Below are 15,265 nucleotides of genomic sequence, written 5' to 3' on the forward strand. Positions count from 1 at the left end.
CAATAAATTATTGTAACTAAGTTCTGTGCCCACTGGGTTCACGTAGATAAATTTATGTATTCGTAAAACTTTATGGAGTTTTATATTTTTACTAAACATTTTCTGTCAACTAATTTGAAATAATGCAATTTAAAGTTAAAAAAAGCTTAATAATGCAGTTCGGAGTTATATACTGCAACGTAGGAATTTACTGAACAGACTAAACCAGTTGGAACTAGTAACATCTAGAAGTTACTCGAATATCTCCGAAGTTGCAGTGCAAGTTGCCGAATCTCCAATTTACCTTGATTTGCGGTTAGTTCAGTTATTGTGAAGCGATTTACTGTTTCAAAGGATCACGTACAAATTAAATAGACTTGAGGGCACTATTATTAATTCTAACCGATGCTGTATATTGCTTTAGTAATTACTTAAGCTATGTTATTTGATGAGTAGGTCTATGCATTTTAATAGGTAGGGTTTCCTCCTCGGCTCAGATGATGACGTACTTTGCTTATTCTACGTTAGAACCAATTCTGAGATTTTTATCCTCAAGGGAATGACAATGTTCAGGATCGGCAAAGAAGACTTTATGTTAAAAGAAAAAAGTTAGTAACGAATCCAAAAATGAGTAAAATCAAGTGTTTTAGTCATCAACAGAGCTTTTTTATACTTAGTTTTGATTACATAGCTTGTATCAAATTAATCATTTTGTAGTAACCAACGCAAAAAGAAATTTAAGTAATTCCAAGAGGGACGAATTTTAGTAAAGTAGAGATCGATTTCTCAAACCCCGCTTCATTTCCCCAACTGATAAAGTAGGTGATAACATTCCAGTTTTTGATTAGAAAAAAAACCGCGGTTCGGTTCAGAACATTTCATGCAAATTGCTCAAAGTACTCAATCAACGGGCTTTATTGAGAATTTCCTTTTTTCAGTGAATATTATTTTAGCACTGGTCAAGAGTATTGGAGTCTAAAAATGTGCAATTTTACAATGAGGTTTCAGTAATATCATATTCATATCTTAATATAGATTCTTTGACTGTATGCGGAAGTTTTGTTTAAGCTGTTGATTAAATTTTATATTTGCATGTATGCGATGCAACACATCTTTATGTGTCATTTCACAGAAAACCACTTACTACCTTTTAGAGACCGGCGTTGGGCGGAAACGCTACCATAGATAGCTTATAAAAAGGACAAAGTATCTGTGTATCAGTAATACGTTATTATTATTTTAAGTATATTCAGTAATTGACTTATATGCGCATATGATATACATAAATAGACAATTTTACTTTGATTATAATATATTGTTAAAGTTCTACAGGGAATCAATAATGCACATGGCCATGAATTTATGACTGAGAGACCTTCCCTACATCTAAAACAATCACAAGTTGATAATACCATATAAAATTCAATTTTAGGTAGATATAAAAAGGATCAGAGGTAATATAAATAAGGTGGGGGCGCCACCGTTGGACATCGATCACCGAACCTCGGTGATTACGATACATTATGTAAATAGAGCCTTACTCGCACAACCGCGATCATTTCTCATGCCTCACCTCTCTGCATTCGTTTTTATATTCGAGTTTGCCACAATTATTTTGTTATAATGTATTTTTACAGTTCATTTTGACAAATATTCACGACTTTTCGCCAAAGAGCGACCTATTTGTGAAACGTATGTCATTTACTGTGATTGAAAAATTAGAAAAGATTAATGGATACTCAAAGATTTTTTGCTAATTTTTTACCGATATAATATTTAGTTTTATATTATTTTTCGTTGAAATTTGGCCATACATAATAAATTACTCCGTAGTCACCTGGGCCTGGAGATAAAGTTAGTACTTGGTTTAAATATCCTAAAGCTATAGAATATTAAACCTGAAAATAAAAGTTTCGAAACACCACTGTATAATGACTAACTTGTAATTAGGCTAAGCTGGTGAATTTTTCAGCTAACCGCCGCTTTGTTCTCACTTCAACCTCTCGGCCTGATTAAGCCTCAGATACTGCTAGTGGCGAGGGCCAGTAGATTCACTTTAACTAATCTTCGTAATAAAACAGATAATAATTAAAAATCTCATTTAGAATAGAAATTTAGCTTTTGTTGCAATATTATGTGTTCTCTGTGTCTATTATATATTAGGACTTTTATACAGCATTGTTAAATATAGGCGCTGTACCTGATTTGCAAAGTCTTATGTATTATTACTTTCACCTTATTAGTAATAATGAAATTATAATTACATAGGAACTATCCTATGTAATTATAATTTAATACTTATTTAAAAATTCACTACTGATCCTCTCAGTATGAAGTGAATTTTTAAATGTACTTTATCGTAAATTAGGTTAGACTTAAATTACTTATTGGTCTTAAGTATAGGCTAGATTGTAAAGTTTCATGATTTTTATTTTATATACATGTGAAGACACATGTATATAAAATAAAAAATGAACTCAACTTTTGTGGCCATACAAGAAAATTTTTAAAAGATTCCGGTCAAAGTTTCGTTATAAATAAATCAGCACCCTTTCACGGCTTTGTTTAGTTTTCACGCTGTATTTCGTTCGTGGTTCGATATTGAACTGCTAAAATATTGTATATTGAAGAATATAATGAGACTGAAACTGACCCTTCTCTTTGCGTTGGACATATGTTTATATTATTATATACATGCATCAAATGGTATTTCGCTCATATTGAGCTGATAACGTAGAACAAATAGACTTATTACTAATGTAAATACGATCTGTACAGTAGTTTATAAAACATTTACATGAAACAATAAAATCTTAAACTAAATTCTCTGTCGTGTTCGTTGTAATATGAGAACAGCTATAAAGTATAGAAATGATTTTATGATGTCGTCACGAAGTAATGAATATTCTTATCGTGATGCTTTTCCACTTTTTGGAACGTTCCGTGTACCGAATGGCGATGTTCATCTTTTAGATGGGCTCTTGGCTTTTTTATCGGTGACATCGCAGGTACTACTTGAGTGTATGAGTTGAGCCTTTACTTCAATGTTTCACCGGTAATAATTGTACGTTTAAAGCTGCGCAAGAAGTATTGAAATAAAGCAAATTAGATTAAGAAATGTCAAACAATCCAAAGCCAAAAAGCCTTTCGAGTATTATTGCACGTTCTAGAGGTACTTGCTTATTACTCACTATCTGTTTGAACTTAATCTCAATTAAGTTTGGTGATCGTATAATGTTTCAGTGTTCTAATAGCTATTTATATTGATTTGGTTAATGTAATCGGTGGCAAACGGACAGAAGACTCATGTGATGTTAATAAATACCGCCACCCATTGACAAACAAATTGCCAGAAGGCTCGCAAGTGCATTGGTGGCCTTTAAAGAATTGGTACGCTCTTATCTTGAAGGACTGTAAGTCGAATTAGTATCCTTAGTATTTCTTGTTTTTGTTATTCTTCTTACTAGGGTGACATGCACGAGATCGCTTGTAAGCGATAAAGCCTCTTTGCATCCTAAATAATAATATTAACAATATGAAAATTGTTTTTATTTATAATGTTTGTTACATTAGAAATAAATAACAAATTGATCTTTGCTAAACCAAATAAAAATACGTTGAATACTACGTATATTCGAAATACGAGATGTATCTTATTCCGCACGTTAATAATATTGCGATCTTTGTAAGCGAGCTTAATGTAAATGATATATTCGGCTGTTAGCACGTCCGCAGTAACATATGATATATCCCCTGTCCCATTCAACGCGCATAATGTGACAGTTTTGATCACTTAGAAATCCCGCGAACGTTTTATGTTATCACCTGATTGTATAAAGCTTGGGATAACTCACCATGAGAACTAATAAACTTGTGTTTGTTGCTTTCCTCTAGGGTCTTCGTTCAAAAATTAATAAGTTTAGGTACGCTTTGTAAATGATCTTTTATATATTAACTTTATAAAATAGTATTAAATTTAATTGATATCATACAGGTGCAAAAGTATAAAACAAAATCGACGCAAATGAGACACTTTGACACAAGATATTCTTTACCTGGAAAATTTTAGCACAATAGTAATTAAATGACATCGTCATTTTCTATATACTCGAGACTTAACCGATATAGCATTATAATATATACAGGCTGTAAAGATCATCAACGCATTTTTAGATAGCTATTATTACATAAATTAAAAGTGAGTGTCATAGTAGTAGCTATTGTATACAGTACTTATTAGAGCACAAATAATAAATTTAAAACTAAAAACTCTACTTGACTGAAGTCTAAAAGGCGCCATTAAGTATTTTTTCCATCGTTAACGTTTTGTGAAGCTAATTGCGAAGTAATTAATTCACGACCACGAAGTCTGCGGGAAACGTTACGATGTTTTGCACTCGCTGAGATAAAGGTTTTTAATAACTTACTAGTGTTTATTACTTTTCTTTATTAATTTAAAATGCACAGAGGCAGTTAATTATAAACACTTTTCTTTCAATTTTTATCATCATTTTCAAAATCATTTTTATCGTGGTACTTAAAATTTAATTAGAAATAACATCTTCCTAATATGTTTTATTGCGTTATATAGCTTTTTAGAAAGTAAATCTTTATAGAGATAGATAAAATACAAGTAAGTTTACGAACCTTATGCCTTAGATTGAGTACCCTTATCATTAATCTAAAAATACTAGGTAAGTAATATTTCATGTTTGTTCAGCTATATGTAAAATTACTTATTTATGATATTGCGAAGAAATTTTCAAATAATTCAGTCCGTCTTTGGAATTCCTCAATATGCCTTCAACAGTAGGTAGAAACATTTTATTTGCTGAGCAATCAATTTGATATGGTACATACGATTCTTGCTTAGTACAGGATATGTGGAAAGGGGTTCATTATACATTATGTCTCTAAAATCTTTTGAATACTTAAACATCATTTCTGTAATTCCACATTTACACTGCGACTTTAAGTTTATATGGCGCCCAAGCGTGATACGCCCGCGTCTTCATCCGGTATAATTGTCGACGAATATTATTATAACATTTGAAAAAATTCTATGTTACGCTTCTATTAATGACGACAACATTAACGAAGAATTATGATTTAATTCCTATATATTTATAGGACAGTGTAACAGTGTTCTCCCCTTGATAAATAGAGTGAAAATTATGATTCATACTTCATTAATTTGATTTATATCTCTTTTTTTACATTGATCGTTTGCCGTTGTGAGGTGATGTTAAAGCTCTTTGATTGTCTGGGGAAAGCTATTTAAATATTACATTTTATTTCATAAGAAAGAAAGAGTTTATTGAACAATAAATAAGTATCTAAGCTATCTATTACCAAGAATATAAATTAAAGAAACCCAATAAAGAAAATTCTTTGAGGTCATTTGTGAAATGTTGGGTTGAAGTAGGCGAGGGTCGGTGGGCCTAATTACATTATGCTGATATACGTTGCCCCAATGACCCCATCTCCCCAATCAGGTCGATCTTTGGTCTCACATGATTTATTAAAACGAAAGATAACTCGCAACGGTTTCTTTTAAGATTACCATTGATTCACCAAACGTGCGAATGAATTATGTAAAAGAACAAAGTGTAAAGCGATAAGTTTTCCAATAAAAATATCTCACGCCGATAAACTATTGCATGTATTGCGGTAGCTATAAATGTGTGTCGAACTAAATAACACGACCGCGGCTCGCGAACTTCCGCATCCGTTGTAAGTGAAATTCCCGCCCGCCCTCGTGTCCGTCCCCGCCCACGCGACAACCTAGAACTTATTGCTTTTGTTCAAAGGCTATATTATATTGAGGCCTCCTTAATATATCTTAAAATGAATAATCCTATACCATATCGATTTCTCATAGACTAATATCATACAATATAGTCATTAGATGAAATACAAACATTTAACAATCGTGATTATTTTCTGTGTGTTGCCTGGATTTGTATCTTGTATCAGGTTTTAAGGTATTAAGGTAAAACAACTTACATTTCGTCTGTGTGTGATACTAAGCATGAATAAGATAATTTTCTTAGCCATTTTTACCAGTTTATCTAACGTCAGAGCGTTCTTTTATACATGATTGTACCTCTTAAGCTCGAATAATAATGCCATATTCAAATAAAGCTTCGCTCTTCGGTTGCTTGAAAAGATTTTGCCACAAAAATGTCTTATATAAAGTGGAACCTCTAAAACACTCGGGTAGAGAAAAGTGTCGTTTGTCGGATGTGACATATCTGAACATTTCCGCCTCAAATTGAAGGCTTCGCTTCGACGTTGAAGCCTTGCTACATGCGCACCCCCGGCGATTGTTCTGGGATTGAGCTCAAGTTTTTGGAAATAATTCAAATGCCAAGTATAATGGAATTTTGATTTGATTATAATGAAAAAGTGCAGAATTTCAAATACAATAAATATACCCAACGTTTATAACCACATTATCCACGAGCACGTGACAATACGCTTTAAAAATAAAACTGTCTTAAACATTAACAGCCTTATTTTATTTCACAAAATGCATGTTATATTTAAAATGGCCTCGTAAACACGGCATTAAAGCCTTAACAGCCTGTAAACCACACAACTATAAAACGTCGATAACTTTACGGAATTCCGCACCGCATCGATTGCTCTGTTATCCGATAATAAATTCTGAACTTCATTATTGTTCAACGTTTGTTAATTGGGAATTATTTACATTACAATAACGCACTTTGCATAACAGTAAAATCGTGCTTGCAAGGGTATAAACTTTGTTGTATCCGCATCTCAATTAGTCGCGCAATGAATTATAATTTTTCATAGTTTGATAGACCTGGTTTTACTATAAAAATAATCATATTCCTTTATTAGGAATGCGACGCCCCCCCCTAACAGGTGAACATTTATTACATATTTCGTAAAGAATTTTATTATTTCAAAATAAAAATTCTAAAGGATGACTCTCAATTATAATTGCACTCAGTGTTATTAATTTAAATCTTATTTTGTTTTTCATCCCGCCATTCCTCATGAGACATTGGGTGTGTTTCATTGATTATTTTTTAAAGCAAGATAGGATTATTGTTTCGCTAAGAGAGGCAAGCTAAGCAATGGAATTGGTTGATACGTTAATTACAATTTCATTCATTTATTAAAATTATATTTTTTTGTTTCAGGTAACAATGAAGATATAAAATAATACACGCCGCAACTTTTCGCCTTTTGATAATAATAGACATAGTGATTTTAATTATATTGGAAGAGATTATAATAACTAATACTTCTTACCTTACTATGATAAAAATAATGTTTTATGCATGATTATTTATTGAATTAGTACTAAGTTACTATAAAAATATATATTAAATTTATTCCTAAAAACAGGCAGCAAGTGTTAGGAACAATATACGGTAAAAGTATCGTATGAATAAAAATAATATCAATATTTTATATAGTCAAGGATTATTTTTGTTATTAACTTTTAGTTACTTTGAGCACTCAAAGTATATTGAATATTGTATGTTTACTTATTATAAACCAATACAGTATTTTAAAAAATGTGTATAATATAAGTAAATTTGTAATAAAAGTATCGTGGATCCATAAATAAGTATTCAATTTGCAGATAGAATTGTAAGTAACGAAGCTATTCAAAATTGAATTAAGTGTATGATGAAAAATACCAAATTTCAAAATAATAATAGCAATCTACGATATAATTTTATGTACAGTTTCAATGATTGTGAATAGATACAAATTTTAAATGGAGTTAAAGGTAAAATTGGCAAAAAGACCATACGATTTTTTAAGTATATTGTTTCATTTCTATTTTATAATTTATTTACGGTTTACCTAGTAGTTAGAGTGAAAAGTAAATAGTATTAATTATTAAATTAAGTTTCTGTAATACCACGAATTATTTTTTAAGTAAACTTTAAGTTTGTCTAGCAGTATAACGGCGCAAAATAAGCCGCTCACAATCTGCACGAAGGTGTAGGCCGGAAGGTTTCGCGGATGTGTTGTAAGTACCTACTTACTCGCCACCGCAGGAAATATAAAACCTCTGATAGATAGAGAACGCTCATTACACAAACCCGTACGGTGTTGTTTTTGTTGATAAGGGCTTAAATGTAAAGTAATATTTGTATTATTTGAGTTCACAAACTTTAAACTTTGTTAAGTTTTTTTTATGGCAATTAAGGATATCAGTTTAAAAAACCGAAACATATAGCTGCTTAACAGCTGTCTAAACCTAAGCTGTCTAAATGATAATCATTATCAACACACCATATTACACCTAATATGCCAGTGTGCTGATAATAATTAAAGTAGTATCAGCAATTGTAAGAAGTTTAATTGCGTAAACATTAATATTAAACTCGACAGTGTATATCCATTAGGCCTTCCTATATTAAGATCATCCCCGAAGACAACGTAAGAGCAATGCCATGTTGTGGTTTCTTTGTGATTTCCTCCTCAGATTTGTTTTAATTTTTACCTTTTTACAACTGCAAGCCAGCAACTACAGCCTGTAACTTTTTATTGTGTCAGGCTAACTAGCTAAAGTAATCATATTGGGTAATGTTCATAAACTGCTAGTATGATCACCGTGTAACTATTTGTATACATTATTACTGTATTGTATTAACTACAGTAGACATCTTAATACCCCAGTAGGTATGGAAGGTGTAGATCTCATCTATAAAGATTTTAGGTATATGCTCGTGTTGCCATCGTTATGGACACGTTTACTGTATTGGCCAACGCAAAAACAAGTCAACCTGTCAGATTGCACATAAATAGTGTGTATCCAATCGTAATGTACGACCTAACGCGTCCCATTCACCGACCATCATATTGACCGTTTTATGCTCACCAATCTGTTCATATTATATAAGAAAAAATGAAAACTTATATTTTATGTACCTACAAGTGTACTAGCGAGACTTCAAATACTTTATACCTACGTAAACCGTGGACCGACCCTTTTAAGCTAATCGATCACATCGAAACACTAATAACGAACAAAATGTGTATTCGATATTAAGTAAAGAATATTTTTCAGGACGTACGGGGCGCATGAAGCCTCGTCTACAAAAACTGAAAGCTAACTTAAAAAAATTACGCTTCAAAGGTACGTCGTAGTGGGTTTTAGAGGCGCTAGCAGAAACAATACACCGAATATTCCCTTACAAACTTTTCACCAAACAAATTTTTCTACATTTTTTTGTAAACTGTGCCTTGTAATGTCTATCAAAATTATTTAAACTTCGAGGCTGCATATATACAACATAGATTAAAAAGATGGGGATGTTCGGTGTTGATTCTTTCAGTGGCTAGTGAACGAGTGTGTTTATTTTCCTATAGGTACTATAACTTTCTTAAAGTAGATTTGTAAACCTATATTTGAAAACGATACTAAAGTGGAGTGAATATTTAACCCCTCAGTGACAATGTCAGGGGATGTAATTAAATTTATGTTCTGAGTTTCATATGCTTATTTAAAATGTTACTTCTAGTCAAATATCATTATATTTATATATATTATTATTAGACAGTCGTTTAAACACGATAAAGATTGAAGTTTATAGATAAAAGCATACACCTAACTCCACTTTGGATACTTAGTGTTATAGATTTGGGGTGCACAATGCGAAACAGGTAAGCACGGTTAACATGTTTCTGTTATAATTTTGTGTTTTGTATGCATTTTAACATGGTCATTTATCTACTGTAGTTATTGAGAGCCGTTTTTGTCGTATTAAAATACATATCTTGCAGATTGTCATAGTTGGGGTGTTTACTAAAAATATTATAAAGTAATAACTAAAAGTCTAAAGTCTAACTATAGTTTTTAACTGGTCCATTTAATATGAGCCTCGAAAACTTTTAAAATATTTATCGTGATGTCGGAGACGCTTTGGTCTGCAATAAGTAGTTATATGTTCCATCAATATAAGCAACCAATAAGTCATCGTTATGTAACAAGTTTACATCATAAATATATAGATTATATCATATCGATAGTTATATCAGAATTTAGGTAGTTGCTTTCTTAGAGCATACCTATTGTAATGACCTCAACATAATTAGAAAACATAGATTACAAACTTTACTGTATAAACTGTTTGTTTGATGGAAGAACACCTTGTGTTTGTAATTATCGTAAGGTCATCCCTTAATTCTCTTATGACCCTCATACATCACAGTCACCCTTTCAAAGTTTCTATAATTACAGTTAAATTTACAACGAGTATACTGCATCCGCGTGATTTAATATGAGACAGGTTCTGCAAAAAATGGAAACTATGTAGTGTAGAGTCCTCGATGAAGAATCTACGTAAATAATCACTAAATTAACTGGATATCATCATGAAGTTGAGTACAAAAGTAGAGTTAAACATATATTAGCATCGAGAATAGGTTTGTGTAGCGTTTGTTTGTATCTCATTATACATCGAGCCGCGTCAAAATGAAGTCATAATTTGCTCCGTGTGTTAGAATATATAAAGCTATCGCGGAAACAGAATGAGTGAAGAGAGTTTTTATTCATCATCTCGTCAACAAATGGTATACATGCGAAAACAGCCTTTTGCATTCCATCTGGAATAAAATTTACGTGATACTGGAAAATTGTTAAGGGAGGGTAGATGGCAAAAACGTTTAGATTGCGACATGTTATCAATTCCGCCCTCCTATCGACGTAACGACCTATAAATTATATTTCCGAGTTACACCGGTGTTGCCCCAATCGGACTCGGCTGTCTAATAAATTTTAAACCTTTATCCCAAAATAAGTCACAAAATTCATTAATCATTCTTAACGGGGCGTTAAAGTAATTTCGAAAAAGTTAAAATGTCCATTTGCCTATACTTTATATGTCCTGAACACCACTTGCAACAATATTTTTACTGATTGAATAAAAAAAATGCCTTATGAGAGTAAAGTTAACTTATAATTATATAATATATAAGTAAGAAATAATTATACAACTCAAAACTCAAATCTTTATTGCATTCCTTATATAAATATTTTACACGTTATAATTTATTACAATAAGGACCTTGGTTAGGCACAGCAATGTTGTGGGAGGGCTCCACCATAGTTAATACATTTCTATTCTTACAAGATACATTATTTATTTGCATTAACTTCACATCGCGAAAAGGAGAATGTACTTAACATTATCAATAAACTTAACTATTATAAAAGAAATTAAAGTCTATCGGTCAGATACTCTGTAACAGTGTAAACACTTCTTATATAATAATTTCCATAAAGATTTTCACCTTCTAATTTGACATGGTCTATGGTCGGTCGGTTATCAGTACTCATAACTTTTTGGTTGTTAAGTAGAGATTGACTTTTGACTTCTTTTGTAATATTTTAACTTGTTATCATTTATTTATTTATTACATTACATTGTTGATATTCGTTCTTAAATACAAAATACAATGATTTTTAATACTATTCCCATGTAAGCTATGCCTTGGGCCGATCATTTATAGTACTTAGTACTTAATAACATTTGAAGTGATGTTCCCCGCGTTAATTTCAAACTTATGATCTAGGTAGTCGCCCACGCTATAAAAGCACCTTGCCTTTAAGAACCTAATCACCTTCCCCTTGAAAACATTACATGGTAGCGATCTATAGCTTCTAGGAAGGTGATTAAATATTCTTACGGCCATGGCGTAGCAATTTTTAGAATATAGCGTGGTGCAACATGCAGGTACCCGCAGCCGAGTTGGATCCCTCGGCATATGCAGGGACGCTTCTCTAAATGTCTGAAACAATTTTGGATGCCTCTTAACAGTCATGACCGCTTCAACGATATACAAACTCGGTACTGTCAGAATACCGAGTTCGCGAAAAAGCGGTCTACAGCTCGTCAGCGGTCCAACGCCCATAATAGCCCTGATACATTTTTTCTGAGTAATAAAAACTTTACTCACATCTACCGAATTTCCCCATAAAAGGATACCATAGCGCAAAACTGAGGCAACATAGCCGTGATAAGCAATAATTGCTGCGTGTTTTGAAGCCACCTTGCGAAATTGAACATTTGGATACAAACAAAACAACTGTCCTGAAAAAACTAAATAGTTTTTTATACAAATGTTGATTATATAATTCTCAGATATATTTATTATATTATATTGTGGTAAGTCAAATATTTATTTTAACATCTGCAACGCTATTAAAGTAAAAAAATCATAATATACCTAATAAATTAATTAAAGTTAACCTTCTACTACAAGTCTTTAATTAAAAACGCTACGAAAATTACCTTCCAATCACATCAATAGATTTAAATAATTATATTCTATTCTCCCACGATCCAATCAACAAAATACGATACCGTTTGTATTATACTCAATGAAAATATCATATTAATTTTAACTGAGTGGCGAGCTATCAGGGCAAGTGTCCCCGCCGTATAATATTATTTAACAGATAATTTACATACCTACTGGAAATATAAAACTCTCGGGAAAGCTCGGAGAGAAGATTCGATAAGTTCAGTCCTTTTTAAATTTCTTCGTAAATTCAGCTTGTCAGAGACGTCTTGTCCAACTTTGTGAGAATATTAAAATGTGGAATTACTTTTAATTTTCGCTATTTCAGCACATGTGTTGGAGATTTAGAAATAATATTATAAGATTTTTATAATTTTTACAACCGACGAGTATGTTAGTTGTATCTATTTTCTTAGTAAAGCTTTCGCATTCTGTCTACGTGAATATCAGGTTTTGATATGAAAATACTACTTTATCTTCAATAATGGACACTGGACGCCTGGATAATAAAAGTGAACCTAAAAAGAATATATTTCTAAACATCATTTTCGAAAAGTGTTGGTATGTTTCTCACCTTGCCAAAACTCAGATCTCAGGAAAATCTTGCGTCTTTATCCGGTCGCAGATAAAGTTCAGCTATCTCGCTCGAGTACATACAGCCTCATGTAACGAAATTTAAAAACAATCCCACGAGTCCCGTTGCAATTTATTTTGTGTACAAGATTCTTACGCAACTAAAGATGAAGCGAAAAATTACTTTTAAGCGACAGGCAATTTATGTTAAGTACACCCAGTTGGATGTTTCGAAACCAAGCAAGACCCAAGATGTTTTAGAGATAAGAAAAATAAACTGTCATATAATACACTGTCAGATTTGTCTAGATTTAAATCGTAACAAATAAAGGACTATATGGTAAGGATAATTAAGGATGGTTGAACATTTATTGAAAAATAAAACGGTATGAAACTCAGTCTTCTACGCGTATACACTTATAAATTGTTTATCGCCAAACGCCTCTTCTGTGAAATATGATTGCTGCCTCATTGAACAACAAAATCATAAGTTGAGCGAAGTCAGCTCAATTGAGAATCCATCCCCAGACAACATTTCATAACTTTTGTTTCAAGCTTTGTATTAAATTTCGGTATGTTTTATTCTTCAATGTGTGTTGTAATATATATTTTATTGATATAAAAATATAATAACATATATATAAATGAAATAAATAATGTGAACCAAAATCAAATACCAGTGTTTTATATAATACTAGCGGATCCGACAGACGTTGTTCAAAATTTCAATTTTTAATAAACCATTTTGATGAAAATTATTATTCAAATGTTATGACAATATCTAACGATCCAGCACATGGTCACACACGATATAACACAATGATAACAAAACTTTTTTAAATTTCGGGACAGACTAAAATTAAAATTCGAATATTATTTAAAATTTGACACTGCGATGGTAGCGCCGTCTATCGGATCCAATGTAAAACATTCCAAAATCAACAACAACTAATAAATTGAAAATTAATTAAAAAAACATTGTCCAGCGGACAAAATTGTGAATCTAAACCATTCCCAGATCCCCTTGAACACACACAAAAAATTTCGTCTAAATCGGTCCAGTCGTTTAGGAGGAGTTCAGTCACATACACACGCACACAAGAAATATATATATTAAGATTGACGCAAATATTACTTGAGATAACATTCCGCGATTTTATGCGAATGTCAAATACCGTGTCGCAGATAAAACCAGATGGTCCATTACAAGTCGTGCTCTCCAACACTACCTACCTACTTTGACAACCTGGCAACACGCCAGCACTATTACATAAACGAGATTCTAAGAAATATTCAATGTGATACATCAAATTTACTTTAGACGTTTTTATTTATAGGGTTTGTATTTGATCACAAAATCTTGTTCTTATATTGAATCTGTGTTCAGAATTAAAAATTGACATACTACATACTTAAAATTCAAATAAATTTTAGAGTACCCCAAACATTCTTCTCATGCTTGGTTGCTCGTAGCGCTTCCGAAGAAAGATGGCTGAAATTCGTAGCGTGTCTCTTCGTAGCAACAGAGCATGATGTGTGCTATGCTATTACACTAACTTAACGGATAGTGAACTAAAATATTTCTTTTTATAAGTCAAAGTAAGAACTTGCCGTCTACAATACCTGCAAGATATATACTTTCAAACCCTACAAGTGTGGTAATACAGGTGCATCCTGTACTGGCTTTCCGATGTATACAGTCTTGCTGATGTATCAGCCACTCTTGACTTGCGCGACCTAAATGCAACAAAATTACGGCACATTTAATCTATTATACACATTAATTAGCTAAGACTACTAAGAACGTCAGAACATAAATACAGCGTAATTATTAAACTGCGTCATTTCCCTATAATTCATTACCGTAATGTCGGCAAGCTGACTATAACAATGTCATAAAACTCGTTATCCCATAACAAGATCCAGTTCTTTCCGAGTTATCTGCCTGGTGAACTGGTAAACTGGCCACGGGATATTCAATCTTAACGTCTTAATAAGTAGATATTGTGATTTTTATGCGCCTCTTTACCGCTGTGCGTCAACATATTGAAATTGGAGTATCATTTAACTCACTTAAAATAAAATCAAGAAGAACGTTGTCAGTTCATGGTGTTTTTTTTAAATAGGTATTTAGTAATTTTTTTCACTGACATATTATTCGCCAACTGAGAACATAATTAATGAAAAAGTTTTATTAAAACTGCTTCCTCTTATCCACCAAAGATTTGACATAAACTATGAGTATATTTAGAAACCTGAGTAGTAGTCATCTTCTAAAGAAACTGAATCGCTATAACGTTATAACCTAGAAAATAATAGTATATCTTTATAGTAGGTGCAAAGTAATAAAATGTTCAATGATTCCATTAAAGCACATAATTATGATCTGCATTTTTGCAGAGACTTTTAGTGG

General features: G+C 32.1%; 1 protein-coding gene across 1 annotated transcript in view; it reads left to right on the plus strand.

The window, feature by feature from the left end:
• The window catches only part of LOC111003441 (low-density lipoprotein receptor-related protein 2), an 87,225-nt gene that overhangs the window by 47,142 nt on the left and 24,818 nt on the right, over positions 1-15,265 (plus strand). The gene's annotated exons all lie outside the window — the stretch shown is intronic.

The sequence above is a fragment of the Pieris rapae genome, chromosome 13 (genome assembly GCF_905147795.1).
Source record: "Pieris rapae chromosome 13, ilPieRapa1.1, whole genome shotgun sequence".
In the NCBI taxonomy this organism is placed as follows: Eukaryota; Metazoa; Arthropoda; class Insecta; order Lepidoptera; family Pieridae; genus Pieris; species Pieris rapae.